Consider the following 13,372-nt stretch of genomic DNA (forward strand, 5'->3'; position numbering starts at 1 on the left):
CAAGGCAATCTCTGGTAAACCCAGGATACCTGAGATCCACTCCCCCGCCGGTTCTATGAAGAGGCTTTCGTTGGCAGGGGTCCCTGATGTACGGCGTCGGCTCCTCGTCCACCAATCTAAAGCCTTTCCGGAGTGGGAAGAAATGGAGCGAAGTAAGAAGCAGTGTAAAGTTTGGAGAAGTGATTCTGTGACTGCGGGCTGGAAAATGAATAACTAATTCCCCTCTGTTCCCCCAACGGCGACCGGTCGTCCTTGAGCCGATCACTTCATCCCTAATCGCCCCGGCGGTGCTGCTCAGTGGTCAGTAGTAGGATTATGATTGGACCGGGCAGCTCCCAGGTGTGTGACTGTGTGAATGTGACACCAGGGTGTTCCGTAACAAGGCGGACGGAGGTATAAAAAGGTAAGAAAAATGATGTGAGCCCACATGGCACGTGGGACGGAAATTAGCTGAGGCAGACTGAGTCCCTGAAATGCCCCTCATCGCTCCCGGGAGGCGGCTCCTTGTGTCCCGACATTGGGGAGGTCAGAAAGGACAAGATCCAGCAGGTAAAACAGGGACAGCATGTCTGGACCTCAGGTGATCGGTTCGGGCCTTAGAAGTAGAGTAGAACCTGAAGATATGGCTTGAGACATCAGGTGAGACGGTATCTCGTTCTTTACCACGTGTTGGTGGATGGATACGACATCAGTGAGACCGGATCTCGTCCTTTACGTGTTGGCGGATGGATACGACATCAGTGAGACCGGATCTTGGTCTCATTGATGGAGTAAAGACCACCAACGAGATCTGTCTTGTGACTTTTGCGTTTCTTTTCATTCTTTATCACTATTTACGTAACTAATATATAATTACATATAATATATAATTACACACAGGTAAGGTCTGCATGTCTATTAGTTGGTAAAAATATGTTTGGTGTTTTCATAATTTAGGGAGCTTTGGGCTTTCCGGGAAATGTTGTTTGAATTATGTTTGAATTAATATCGAGATACTACTAGTACTGTATGTACTACCACAACCTGTACTCAGAACAGATGTTAAAAACGGGTCCAAACAGGGACGCCGGTCCATCATGAAGGCCACTGGAGGTGTTTTCCATCACACACAACACATAACGAGTTTTTAATGGTTGGTTCCGGCCTTTGTTTGAAGTCTTTAAAGGTAAATGACATCGTTTTAGACGAAAAGGTGGTGGAAGTGATTCCACGTTTCCCACTGGAGGAATGTCGCTGCCTGACTTTATGGAAATGGGTTCCCAAACGCAATTGGTTCGCAATTAACTGACGATGTGAAATGGAATGGATTTCCTTCTTGTTAGGTCTCTTTTTAGGAGGATGGGAGGATGAAACACCCCAACATGTTTTTATGCAGAGGATTGCCACCCGGGGGGGTTTTCCCTTTACAACCCCAACTGGGAAGAGACCTTGAGGCCGACTTAGAAATCGCTGACGGGATTCCACATCTCGTCCGACACGGACTCATGAGGATTCCCCTGGAGGTGTCGCTGGGGAGATGAAGGTGCGACCCTCCTCCACTGGGACCCGACTCCATCCATAAAAGAATCATCGGAGGTCAGTCGGGAAGCAGGACTCTCTTTACACGGGACGCGACCTCAACACGGTGCATGTCTGTTTAGTTTGTCACCCAGGTGTTGTTTCCCTTTCCCTCGCGAGGCATCGGTCGCCTACGTTACCACGGTTACACTTATTTTCATGCTGGAAACGACTCCGTAGAAGTTCTCCCGATAAAGGGAACGAACCGGTTCACGGAGACGCTTCCTCAAACAATGTTCAGGGCTGCGTCGTCGCCACCTCTTGGAATAATAAGAGGAGTGTTTCAGAGGTCGGCTTTGAGACGCACCCCCCAGCGCCTGACCCCGTGACTTTGGCGGTCGTGATCTGAATGGTCAGCAGGCGGAACAGAGAGTTCTGCATTTTGATGCAGAATCCGTTTAATCAGATTCCCGTTCTCCGTCTTGAGGACGGTTTGTTTTCATGAAGATGAGGTTTTGTTCTCCATCACTTGTTCCTTAAGTTGAAATGCAAAAGAAACATACATTAATGTCCACTTTCATGGTTAGTTGCCTAGCAACAGGACATTCATATATTACCACTTCAAAAACATACATCTTATTCTCAGAAACACAGCTTCAAGAATTCCTTTTGAAGGCCGCCTGTGATCTGCTTTACTGCCCAGATGCTAACGGCGACGACGGACAGGCCGCGTGATTGGAGGAACCAGCAGATCCATCCCATCAACCTTCATGAAGACACAAAATGACATTCAATCTATGTATCTGTAGGTCATTCCATGGAAAGTGTTCATATCTGACCTTGGAATTTTCTAATTTCTTACTACGCAGAACATATCCTGAAAGTTTTTTCACAAATATATCCATATATATGTATATATATATATATTTTTTTTTTTACTGGATTGAATGTGATGGGGTTGAAAAAAAGCCACAGTTAGCATGAAATTACAAGAGAAGAATCATGATTTATATAAATATAATTTCAAAGTGTGCTTAATTTGTTCCCCTAATGTCTAGTGGTTTTGAAAGGAAAATCTACCAAAAATCAAAACTCATTGTTTGAACTTCTTTTTTTCCAATTCTTGAATGATGTCACTTCCTGTTAGTGGTGTCACTGACAGGAAGTGGTTGCATTTTGGCGCAAAATTACAACATTAGGTCATTTTAATATAATGAACACATTTCCTGTTAAGAGGAAAGTATTTCTAGCCATTAAAACAACACATGTGTTCAATTTATTTGATATTTTTCAAGTTTTACATGACATGAATGACAAAAATGCTCAGAGCAGACATGAGAAAATGATTGTAGTTTAACAGAAAAAGTTAAAAATGTGCATTATTTAATTGTATTTTAACTCACGCTAACATGAGTTAAAATACAATGGTTTAAAACACTAAATTATCACTGACAACTTTAATATGTCTCTTGCTCCTCTTTGAATATTGGGGACCAAACTTAACAATTTTCATGGAATGACCCTTTAATATGTTTTTACAGGAAGTTGTAGCATCTTAACAGATGCTGCTAACGTCTTGTTGCTAACGGTTCACAAACTGGATGATTAGATCATCTGAGATTTATTAAACTTAAAAAAACCTCCAGAATTACAATTATATTCACGCACAGAAAGGCTGCTGTTATTTTACACCAATTATTGTCACAATTTTAAAAGGAACAGTGTGACATTTAGGGAAATGCTCTACTTTGCCTTCTCATTTAAAGCGAGATGATTAGATCAATATCTCTTTCATGTCTCTAAATATGAAGCTGCCACCCCTGAGGCTCCAACGCGACATCCAAAGCAGTCTGCATCAGCAGGAGACGAGAAAACGCTCAATCCGACGCTTTCAAAGCGGGTTTTGAATGGGCGGGGGCTCAGGTTTGAGAGGTGGATCACAAACTCAACATTTAACCCTGAATGTGTGACATCATCGACCCTTGAAACCACATTTTTTTTCTGGAGAGATCCCGCCATGGAACTTCGTTGGCCACACTATCTTTTCCCTCCCTTTTTCAGGCCTCAATGCTAAGCTAAGCTAACCAGGCATTGGTTGCAATCTCAGATTTAACCAACAGACATGACAAAGGTTATTGATCTCCTCATTTAACCGTCAAATAAGTATAATTTTGCACCCTGTGAAGCTACTTTAACTGATCATTTGAGACCAATCTGTTTATTTCGGTTGTAGAGTCTCACTGGACAGAGTCCGGGTCTGTCTGGTGTCCCACCACGTCTGTATCCAGACTTAAAACAGAGCCGCTCAACCCCCCAGGAGACGGCAAATGGAAATCTTAAGTGGCAAACAACGGGCTGGGATCCAGGCTACAATCTAAATGAGAATTTCTGAGTAGGAAGAATAATGAAACTGTTTACTTTTATTGCATCCTCGATGAGAAAAGTATTGACCAGCCTCGCGTTCCTGTGGCGCCGGTCCTGCAGCACAATAACAGGAACGCAAGCCAACAGCCGGCCGGTCTGCAGAAGAAAGAAGGAAAGCAATTTAAAGTGTCCGTTCCTTCCTCCCAAATCATTAAGGTGGAGAGGAGGTGTAATTGCTATTTAAGGAAAATAATCTCCGCAGCTTGTGGCACACAAAAGACGTCAACGTTTAACGCGTGTTCTTTACACAACCCCAACAACAAACGATACAGTTTTTGTGTCACGGAACGTCCTTTAAGGTGTGGCGGATAAATCCAACAGAATAAAACGACACAACCAGCATAAAAAAAACTGTTTTAATCTAAACACAATAATAAACATGAATCCAGTCTGTATCAACTTTATTAGCAGCGTTCTCGTACCATCACATCAACTTTTGTTTCTTGTTGGTTCTGCTAGCTTGGGAGTTTCAGTTTAGCGGTAATGCATTCTGTTCTTCTTCAGTTTTAAATCAAAAGAACTCGTGCTAACAGTTGCTAATGTTTCCGTTTCTTATATTATTTTGTGTCCTCACTCGTGCTTACCTTTGTTTTCTACACAAATGTGTAATGGAGCTCCTTCTCATCGGAGTCTGGCGCCCTCTGCTGGTGGACAATCGCGGGTGCAGCTCCTCTCTCACCTCCCTGATGACTCAGATGTGATGCAGCTTACAGACAACAGATCAGAACGCAGGAAAACACAAATCCAAAAATCAAATGTGTTAAAAAAAAGTGAGGGAAAAAACTTCCTGATTTATCATGATCCCCTCCAAACTTTAATATGTTGCCCTCATCCACACCCCATCCCAACAAGTCCATAATCCATCCAGGAGTCCGTGCCCCCCAGGAGAAGCAGCCGAGCATCCTGTAACACACCGGCTTGGGTTTTGCGCCCTCCCTCCATGGGTTATCCTCTTCCAGTGGATCTGCCAGCTTATGTTTCAGGGTCCTGAGCAGCAAATGATCTCCTCCAGTACGGCCACAGATAAAGAGAATAAATCCCTGGTTTTCTGCTGAGGGGGGTGAAAGAAAAGAGAAAAGACACCGTGTCACATCCTGTAACGCTTACATCCTCATCCGGCACATGGTTTGGCGTTAGCCAGCAATCGCTATCAGGTCTCCCGCTCTGCTGTTTAGCCCCGCTGACCCCGATATGAGACCGCCGCCGCTGTGGAGAGATACGGGGACAGCAGTGCACGAGCTAAAAGACGCTAAGAATCCCTCAAAGCCCATCCTGTTGCATCGTGGAGACAACATGGAAGCTGGTGATCCCGTTAGCGCCGCGAGCTAAAACAACACCATTACCAGCAGGTGCGCTCTGAGCGACCTCACCTGTGTCTCCCTAGCCCCGCCTCCTGTTGGATTTAGTCTCCTCATTGGTTCAGACCCACCTTTGGACTTATCCTGTTTATTATCCTGGACAGTACTTCCACGGATCATCCTTTAATAATGAGCGGGAGCGGCCCCTTTAAGAAGGTAGTCATGTGACCGAGGCAAGCATCTCCACAAGCATCAAGAGCGACTCATAGAATAGAAAGAGAACGACACCTGAATGGAACGAAAAGCAATTCATGCGAGGTCAAAAAAAGTCCACTTTCCATTATCGCTGAATTCTGTTTAATTCAATTGTGATTCTGTTATCGGACTGAGTGGATTTTTGTATGCAGGCTGAGTTGGAAATAAAAACGCCGCCGCGCAGTCAGACATTATTTGATGAGTCCAGATACGAAGTCAAAACAATTCACTAAAAAAAAAATAAAAGTGGTTGTGACTCATTCTCCAGCAGATGCAGCTTTAATATCTCCTCTCCGCCGCCTCGCGCCTCCTTCCCAAAGGGACGTCGATATCAGGTCACTGACTCCTGGCGGCCACTGAAAGCAGTAAAAAAAACTCTCCTGCAGGAGAAATAATACATGAGGCTCCTCCAGGATGACATCATCCATATTCACAATTTAGCGAGGCGCTAAGTGCTGCTGCAGATTAGCCCGTTTGTTCTCCGTGGGAACAAATAATTCATGCTCTTCCCATCATTTATCACTTCCTCCTCACTAAAAAGTGGAGGTCGGTCGTTTCCTGATGTTTGTGGACCTGAAATACAAGAGAAAATAGACCTCTGTTTCCAAATATGCGGTAAAGAACGAGATACGGTCCCACCGATGTTGTATCCATCCGCCAACACAGACAAACTTGGATTTGAAGCACATTTGCTGGAATACCCCCCCCCCCCTCACGAGGGACAAAATGAATCCTATCATGTGCAAAAAGAGTGATAATCACGACTGATGAGAAGGAAAAAGTGGGAACAATCGTCCACGCCTGGCCTCCTGTGGTGAAACCACGGTGAACTCCACTAGTATTTATATTTCACATGGTTTAATGCACTTTCAAAACTTTTCTGCCTCCTCATGCATGCTCGTATTTTAATTTCAAATTAAAACTTCTCTCCGGAAATTAAAAACGCTGTTGTTCATGGCTTACATAATGTTGTTGGGGGTGGGGGTTCGTTTTAACCTGATAGAGGCCGATCTCTAGATAAACAAGGACCGACAGCGCCAGGAAAATGCAGCGTTGCTGATTTAATGCATCAGAATGTATAAAAAAATAAATAAATCAAATCTCCCATTTGCTGCAGGAGGTTTTGAATTATATTTTCAAATAGGGACGAAGGAGAACATTCTCTTCTCCTTTTATTAACATTAAATCCGCTCTTTGCTGGCAGGTGATGACTCATGACGATCCAAGTGAGACCTTGAAGCTATTAGCCAGAGACTTGTGAAGAAGAGGAGGCCTGGAGTCCTTGAAGAGGTTCAGCTCGCCTCCTCAAGGTCTGGAGACCTTGAGGAGGTGGGCTGGAGTTCTTCAGTTGGAGCCTGGATCTGAAACTGAAGAATAACCCAACTAGTAGGAACTAAAGGAGGACAGAGAGGTCAGTTGGGTGGAGGTGACGCTCTGCCTGGATGCTCTACAGCATTGGCACTCTTGGCTCTTTGGTTCTTCCAGGGTCCTGGAGGAGCGCCGAGGTTCTGGGACACAGATTGATGGAGGTTCCTCATGGAGATGGTGACCAACCCAACCAGGGATGATAGATGGAACACTCAGCTGGTTCTGGATACCAAAGACCAAGATTGGTGAAGACGGTTGTGTCGTGCAAAAGGACTCTGGATCTCTGGCGAGGCGCCGGCACAGATTGTAAGTCTGCGTTCAGCAATAAAACTCCGATCCGTGAGTTCTGCCGACCCAACAAGCAGAACTAATCTGAAAAGAAAGCTAAATGTCAGCGGGCAGGGGAAGCACAGTCTTGGGTGAAAGACTAGGAAGCCCGGGAGGCAGATCTGGCCCCGCCGTTCCAGAGGGATTGGGGTGCAGGTTTATTATTAGCTTGGATTCTCTGCACAATAAAAAGCCTCTCAGATCATCCTCTCCGGGATCGTCTTCTTATTTTTTATTTTTTTTGAATGGTTCACATCGTGACCCGCGCTGACATTCAGGAACGCTCCGCCGACCGCCCGTGCCATCTCTGAGACGACATCAAAGTCATTATCATAATTCATAATCATTAAATTATTCATGATGGCTTTGGATCTTTGTCGTGCAGACAACATTGTGCAGGCAGCCGCCTCGGGAAATTGATGACCTTTGTGCTTCTGTCGTATTTTAAATAAAATATTACGGTGACTGACGCCGAATCCGACGGATGTGGCTTCAGATTAAAGCGATGGCAGGAGACGACCGGATGAGGAGATTGGACCATAACCTTTATCCGCGTCTTCCTCTCTCCGCATCACTTTGACGGGAACGGCTTTTTTCTTGTATATAACGTTCAAAAATATTTCGTTTCCCACCGATGAGCCGAAATAGGGAATAAAAGCTAGAGTCCGACGCGGTTCTACCTCTTTAGGGAGTCTCGCTCTCCATTTTAATTCTGAATTGCGTTTCTCTCCCCCCCTTTTTTTCTCGTTTCACTTGCAGTAACGACGATTAATCAAGCATGAAATTGACAATCGCGAGGCCGTCGCCAGTCAGAGGGATTCAAAGAGGCATGGACCGGGTTATTGTAAGGAGGGAGGAGTCAAAAATACACCCCTCAGTCAAATTTGTCACTTCTCATCTGAGAAGGGAGGTCCGGTTACACTCCCCCGAGGAAGAGGAGACAGTTTGATTGAACTCCAATGGCTAACCAGTCTGGTCTTCCTCCTCCGGGTGAATCTTGAGTTTTTGTTCCTCCTGCAGAGGAAATGATGCAGGAAGAGAACCTAAAGAATCTACAGAAGGAGTCGTGTCGTTTTCCTCCTTCTCCTTTATTCCCAACATTATTCACCTCGACTCCCATTATAGGCGTTATTGTGTTTAGCGGTGGAGGTAGGAAGTGGCGTTAGGTGAGGGTAGGGATGGCGAACATGGTGGACAAACCTGCAGGGCTCGGAGGAATGAGCGGAATGACAAGCTACGTTAGCGCAGCGCTACATCTTCACCTGAATAAGCTGTAATTGCAACAAATGAAGGAAATGCTAGAAGCAGGGATTACGCTAATGCGATCAGCGGGATAATGCACTTTGGAGTAATGAACTGCCGCGCCATTGGCTCAAATCGGATTTTGTCAGAATCGGCTCGGGAGGAAGAGGTGGGATCACCTTCATCAAAAAAAATAAATAAAAAATTCACGGAAAAGGCCAGCGGGTCGCAAACAATAAAGTAGAAGTGCAGTACCCCTGTCTGCCACAAGAGGGAGACATCTCGAGCTCCGCCTCACATGGACTTCTGCCAATCAGAGGCCTTTTTTAGTCCATTGGTCCAATAAAATAAAAGCTTCTCCTGGATGCTAAGCTAATAAGAACATCTAACACACACACACACACACACACACACACACACACACACACACACACACACACACACACACACACACACACACACACACACACACATCAGATGACACGTCCTGATTCTGTGTGTCGGGTGAGGTGTGAAACCTCCCGAAGGCTCCTCGTCCACTCCTTCCTGCCTCCTTCCTCCTCCGGTAGCGGTGAAGGAAGTCGTTACCCACGATGCTTTGCTGCTCCATCTTGACTTATTATGGTCAGGGCTGAACTTTAATTTTTTCAGCCGAGTTCCTCTTGTCATATTTTTCTTTGTTACGTTTGAGAAGGTCTTAAATAAGAACGTAACGATGGAGGGAGTTCTGCTCCGGTTTGAATGAATAATTCAGTCTTGCCTTCAGCTAGATGTTGTTTGAAGAATGAAGTGTTGAATCTGTTCAAGGAAGTTTAACGATGTAGCTCGGGGAGTTTTCAAAACAAAAGCATTTGGATTTAAGCAGTTCTGGATCACGAAGCAACTATGACTCTATTTCCTGGAAGGAGCTTTGAAACATCTTGAGTCGGACATCCAGTCATAGTTTATTTAAAATGAATCAAACCTACATATTTGTGAAGTACATGCAGGTAAACCTCGTCTTTGTACTGTACTTTATTTATGAATAAATAATATCTACTTAATACAAATCTATTTTAAGCTATTAACAAATTTTATTTTTCAATGTAGTACAGAAAAAAAACATCTCCGTCTCGTCTTCAGCTGCTTCTTCCTCATCGTGGGTCACGGGGGTTGCTACGGGCTAATAATATGATATTATATGTTTTATTCTGATTTATTGTACAGTAACATGATATTATGTGTTTTTAATGGTTTACTAGTGATTTTATAATTCCAGAATACGTAAAGCAGAGGAAAATGACATAAACTTAATTTTTATTTGTCCGTGTATTTTTAAAAAAAAAAGTCGACGTGTAATCGAGAAAGACGTAGCTTCAAACGACGTAATCCGAGGTTTACTATTACTGTAGTTTCTGCAGTGACAGGCAGACGTCTACGTCAGATAATCTCAGATGAAACGCTCAGGTTTAATCTGAGGAGAACCCTCCCGAACAACGTTGTCCATGTCGTGCCAACAGTAGTGAATCATCGGCGTAGAGTACGACATCATCCCAGCGCCTGTGAACCGTCGTTCAGAGGTGGGACGTTTGCTCGTGATGGAGAGTAACTGTCTTGTCAGGGAGGGGGGGAACCTGATTAATGGCCCATCCATCAAGTCCTGCGCCGCCACCCGACCCAACCACGTCTTAATATTTTACGTTATTCCTCTGCCGCGTTGGAGAAAAACCCTCCCGACATAAATCCAGGCGTAATCTGGAGTGGGATTTTCCTCTATTGTTGGGTTGGTGGTCAGTTCGGTGGCAGACGCAGGGATAATAGTCGGTATGAAAAGCAGCCAGACTGAAATGTCAGACTCCATCAGCCACAATCGGACCAGTGAATAATCCGGCTTCGGGTGTAATCAGAAAGAAAGAGCTCAACGGAACCGGCTGTTTAAAACACCCTCTTTGGTTTCTGACAGGAAACAGAAACGACGATCCTCCCCGGGGCCTTCGTAGAGACACTTTCCCCCCCAAAAAAGGGATGAAGATCCACATCATCGCCACACATGCTCTGCTGCATGCTAAGAACGTAGCGGCGTAGTATTTCTGGTGCAGCAGCAGCCATATGCGAGCGGATGAGTTGCCGAGGTTGAATAATTGCACAAATCATGCAGACGTCACAACACAACAAACCAGATTGTGTTGTTGGGAGCAGGCAGATGGTGCTTTTAGCTTTTCTTGAGCGCGTCCAGCCCCTCAGCCGGTCGAGGAAGCACCGCCGGCTGCAGCTTTTATTGTGAAACTTTGTTCCTGAGGTGATCAGCATCCTCTGTTTGGACTGAACTGTCAAAAAGCGCACCGAGGACCCGAGTTGAAGTGTCAGGTCTGCTTTGTGTACATAACTTCCACTTTTTTCTGAGAGCAGGATGTTTCTGCCACAGAGCCTAAAGCCTCCCCTAGCCGTCCCCGGTCTGTGTGAGAGGAACGTTTTCATCCTGAAAACACCAAAACGAACGCTGCGGCGAAGACGTCAGAAGGCTTTCTGAGAAGCGACAGACTCTTCTGCTCGGATGCAACAAGTCCACCTTGTTTTCTTGTTGCGCGGAACTCTAAAGCTGACTTGTACCCTATAATGTTCCTTAGCTCTCGAGGTAGACGTAGCAACATTCACAGGGTTTTCAATCCACTCCTGGGGATCGGAAGTTGGATTTTCCCCACCCAAACCCGAGCTGGAGGATTTACAAAGCATCTGGTAGCACTTAGCGACTAGTCATGATTAGCAGCTAACATGCAGAAGGAGAAAATACCTTGTCTTTTACCTGGAGAGACACCAGAAGCTCCTTTTGGTCCCATTAGCGTCATGTGACCGGGGGAAGGTGCACGAGATGTGAGCGGTGATTAATTCAGCTGTGAGTTTTGTACCAGTTTCCTAATTTAATGTGAGAAAGCTAACCGGTAATGAGATTACTAAGAAGTATTTATAGTGCCAAACTAAACATCAGTGGACTTCTGTCGCCATGGAAACTGTATCACCCACTTGCAATAAGGATCTGTACATCCTTGAGCGTATATCCTGGAGCGGTGTGCGTGATGTAACAATGACCCCCTCCCCCCTGTGGGGCAACAGGGTTTCCCCAGCAGCATCTGAGGGGCGATGGGTCTAGTCTGATGGGCGTGGTTGACCTCGTCGCTCCGCATCAGCACCCAAAACCTCGGACCTGGGAGCCAATCCGAATGTCTGCTGAAGCTCGTTCTCTCAATTGGGGCTTTGGTGTCTGACATGCGACATCAAAGCCTCGTACGTAAGGGAAGACGCCTTTCTTTAATTGCATTCTGGTCGATCTGACAAGAACCGAGGGAGTTTTTTCTTTTTTGGAAAGGCATCACCAGGTGTTGTCCCCTTGAATTAATGCCTGTTGTTACTGCTAATAGCGTGTGGCATGATGTTGAAGCAGAAAGCCGGCGACATTAAAAGGCTCCCATGAGCGCCGCCGATGCTCTTAATAAGCAGTTTCACCTTGCAAATGATCCACGTTTGAGTAAATGTTAAAAACTGGCTGCTAACAAGGTTGAGATATTGTCGCTTATTTACAGCGAAGCCTCGTTTATTCGGCTTTTGTTTTTTGTTTTTTTTTCATTCGGTGAAAAGTAAAAGCAGGCTCATCAACGTAATTACACCCATGTGTTTGTGTTATTTTTAATTTTAATTATCTGTTTACCTTTGGCGAAAGAAATAATACGTTTTCGTAACGATAATGTTGGCTTTATGAAGTTTAAACAGCCGTGTAATACTACATACTAGCACACGCTACCTGGGAACTTTTACTTTAAATAACCTGGATTTAAAAGATGTTAAATATTTTACACACGACAAAAAATTATGGCGTTCCTTCTGCTATGATCGACCAATCATTCTCACCTCTCTCTGATTGGCTCCTCCCACCTGTGTCACCTGTCCCTCACTTCCTGTCCTCACCTGCCTCCTTCTTTTAAGACCATCTGATTTATAGTTACTCGTAAATCGTTCAGCTGTAAAGATTAATCTTAAAGACGACGTGACAGTATTTTTGCGGCGTCACACCTGGACAGGTGTTGCTGTTGTAAGCTCCGCCCACCCAGCTCCCCAATGAAATGTCAGGTAAAAAGAAGCTATTTGAAGCCTCAGTCCCACAGCAGATGATCCCACTCCTCAGGAAGCCGGACAGTATTCCAGTCACACCCCAGTAACACTTAATATATTCCATTAAATGATCTTAAACTCTTTCCTGGCAGGAAAAACGGCTGCCGGATGTGGAGGCTGAGGAAAACGTTCCACTTCAGTGTTTCCGGTAATTCCCTCTTTGAAACACGACAAATGAGATGTGCTGTCTAAATACCTTTACTACAGTTTTGCAGTATTTGTACTTTAATGCTTTGAGTTGATGCTATACTTCACAGCACTTACAGGTTTCGCTTCGCTGCTTCTGTTTGACAGCTCTTGCCGCGTTTATTTGCTGATTAAAAGAGGAAATTTATTTATTTAGTCTCAGTTGAATAAAATCAGAATTTATTTCTACCAGTGCTACCAATAGATATCCAGATTTTACATTACACCTCTGTTGAGGTGTCTATCTATCTATGTACTCCTCTATCCTCTACCTACTTCTCTATCATCTATCTACTCTTCCTCTCCTCTTCTATCTTCTATCTGCTCCTCCTCTCTCATCTATCTCCTCCTCCTCGGTGTTCTATCTCCTCCTCTCTATCCCATTGAAGACTCACCCTTTAAGCCACATTTGCAGTCAGAGGAAGCGGGGGGGTATCTTTTGTGGGGGTGACTCGTAGCCCTGCTGGTTGTGTTGTTTCGTTGCTGCTGTGCTTCTTCCTGGTTGCCTATGGAGTGTAAATGTGACAGGAAGCGGAACACATTTCATTGTGTTTGTATTGTCGGGGACAGAGTGTCATACAGTGTTCCCGTTAAGCCGGTGACTAAGCTACTTTTTGCTATATTTCTGCATT

Source organism: Antennarius striatus, chromosome 20 (assembly GCF_040054535.1).
Source record: "Antennarius striatus isolate MH-2024 chromosome 20, ASM4005453v1, whole genome shotgun sequence".
In the NCBI taxonomy this organism is placed as follows: domain Eukaryota; kingdom Metazoa; phylum Chordata; class Actinopteri; order Lophiiformes; family Antennariidae; genus Antennarius; species Antennarius striatus.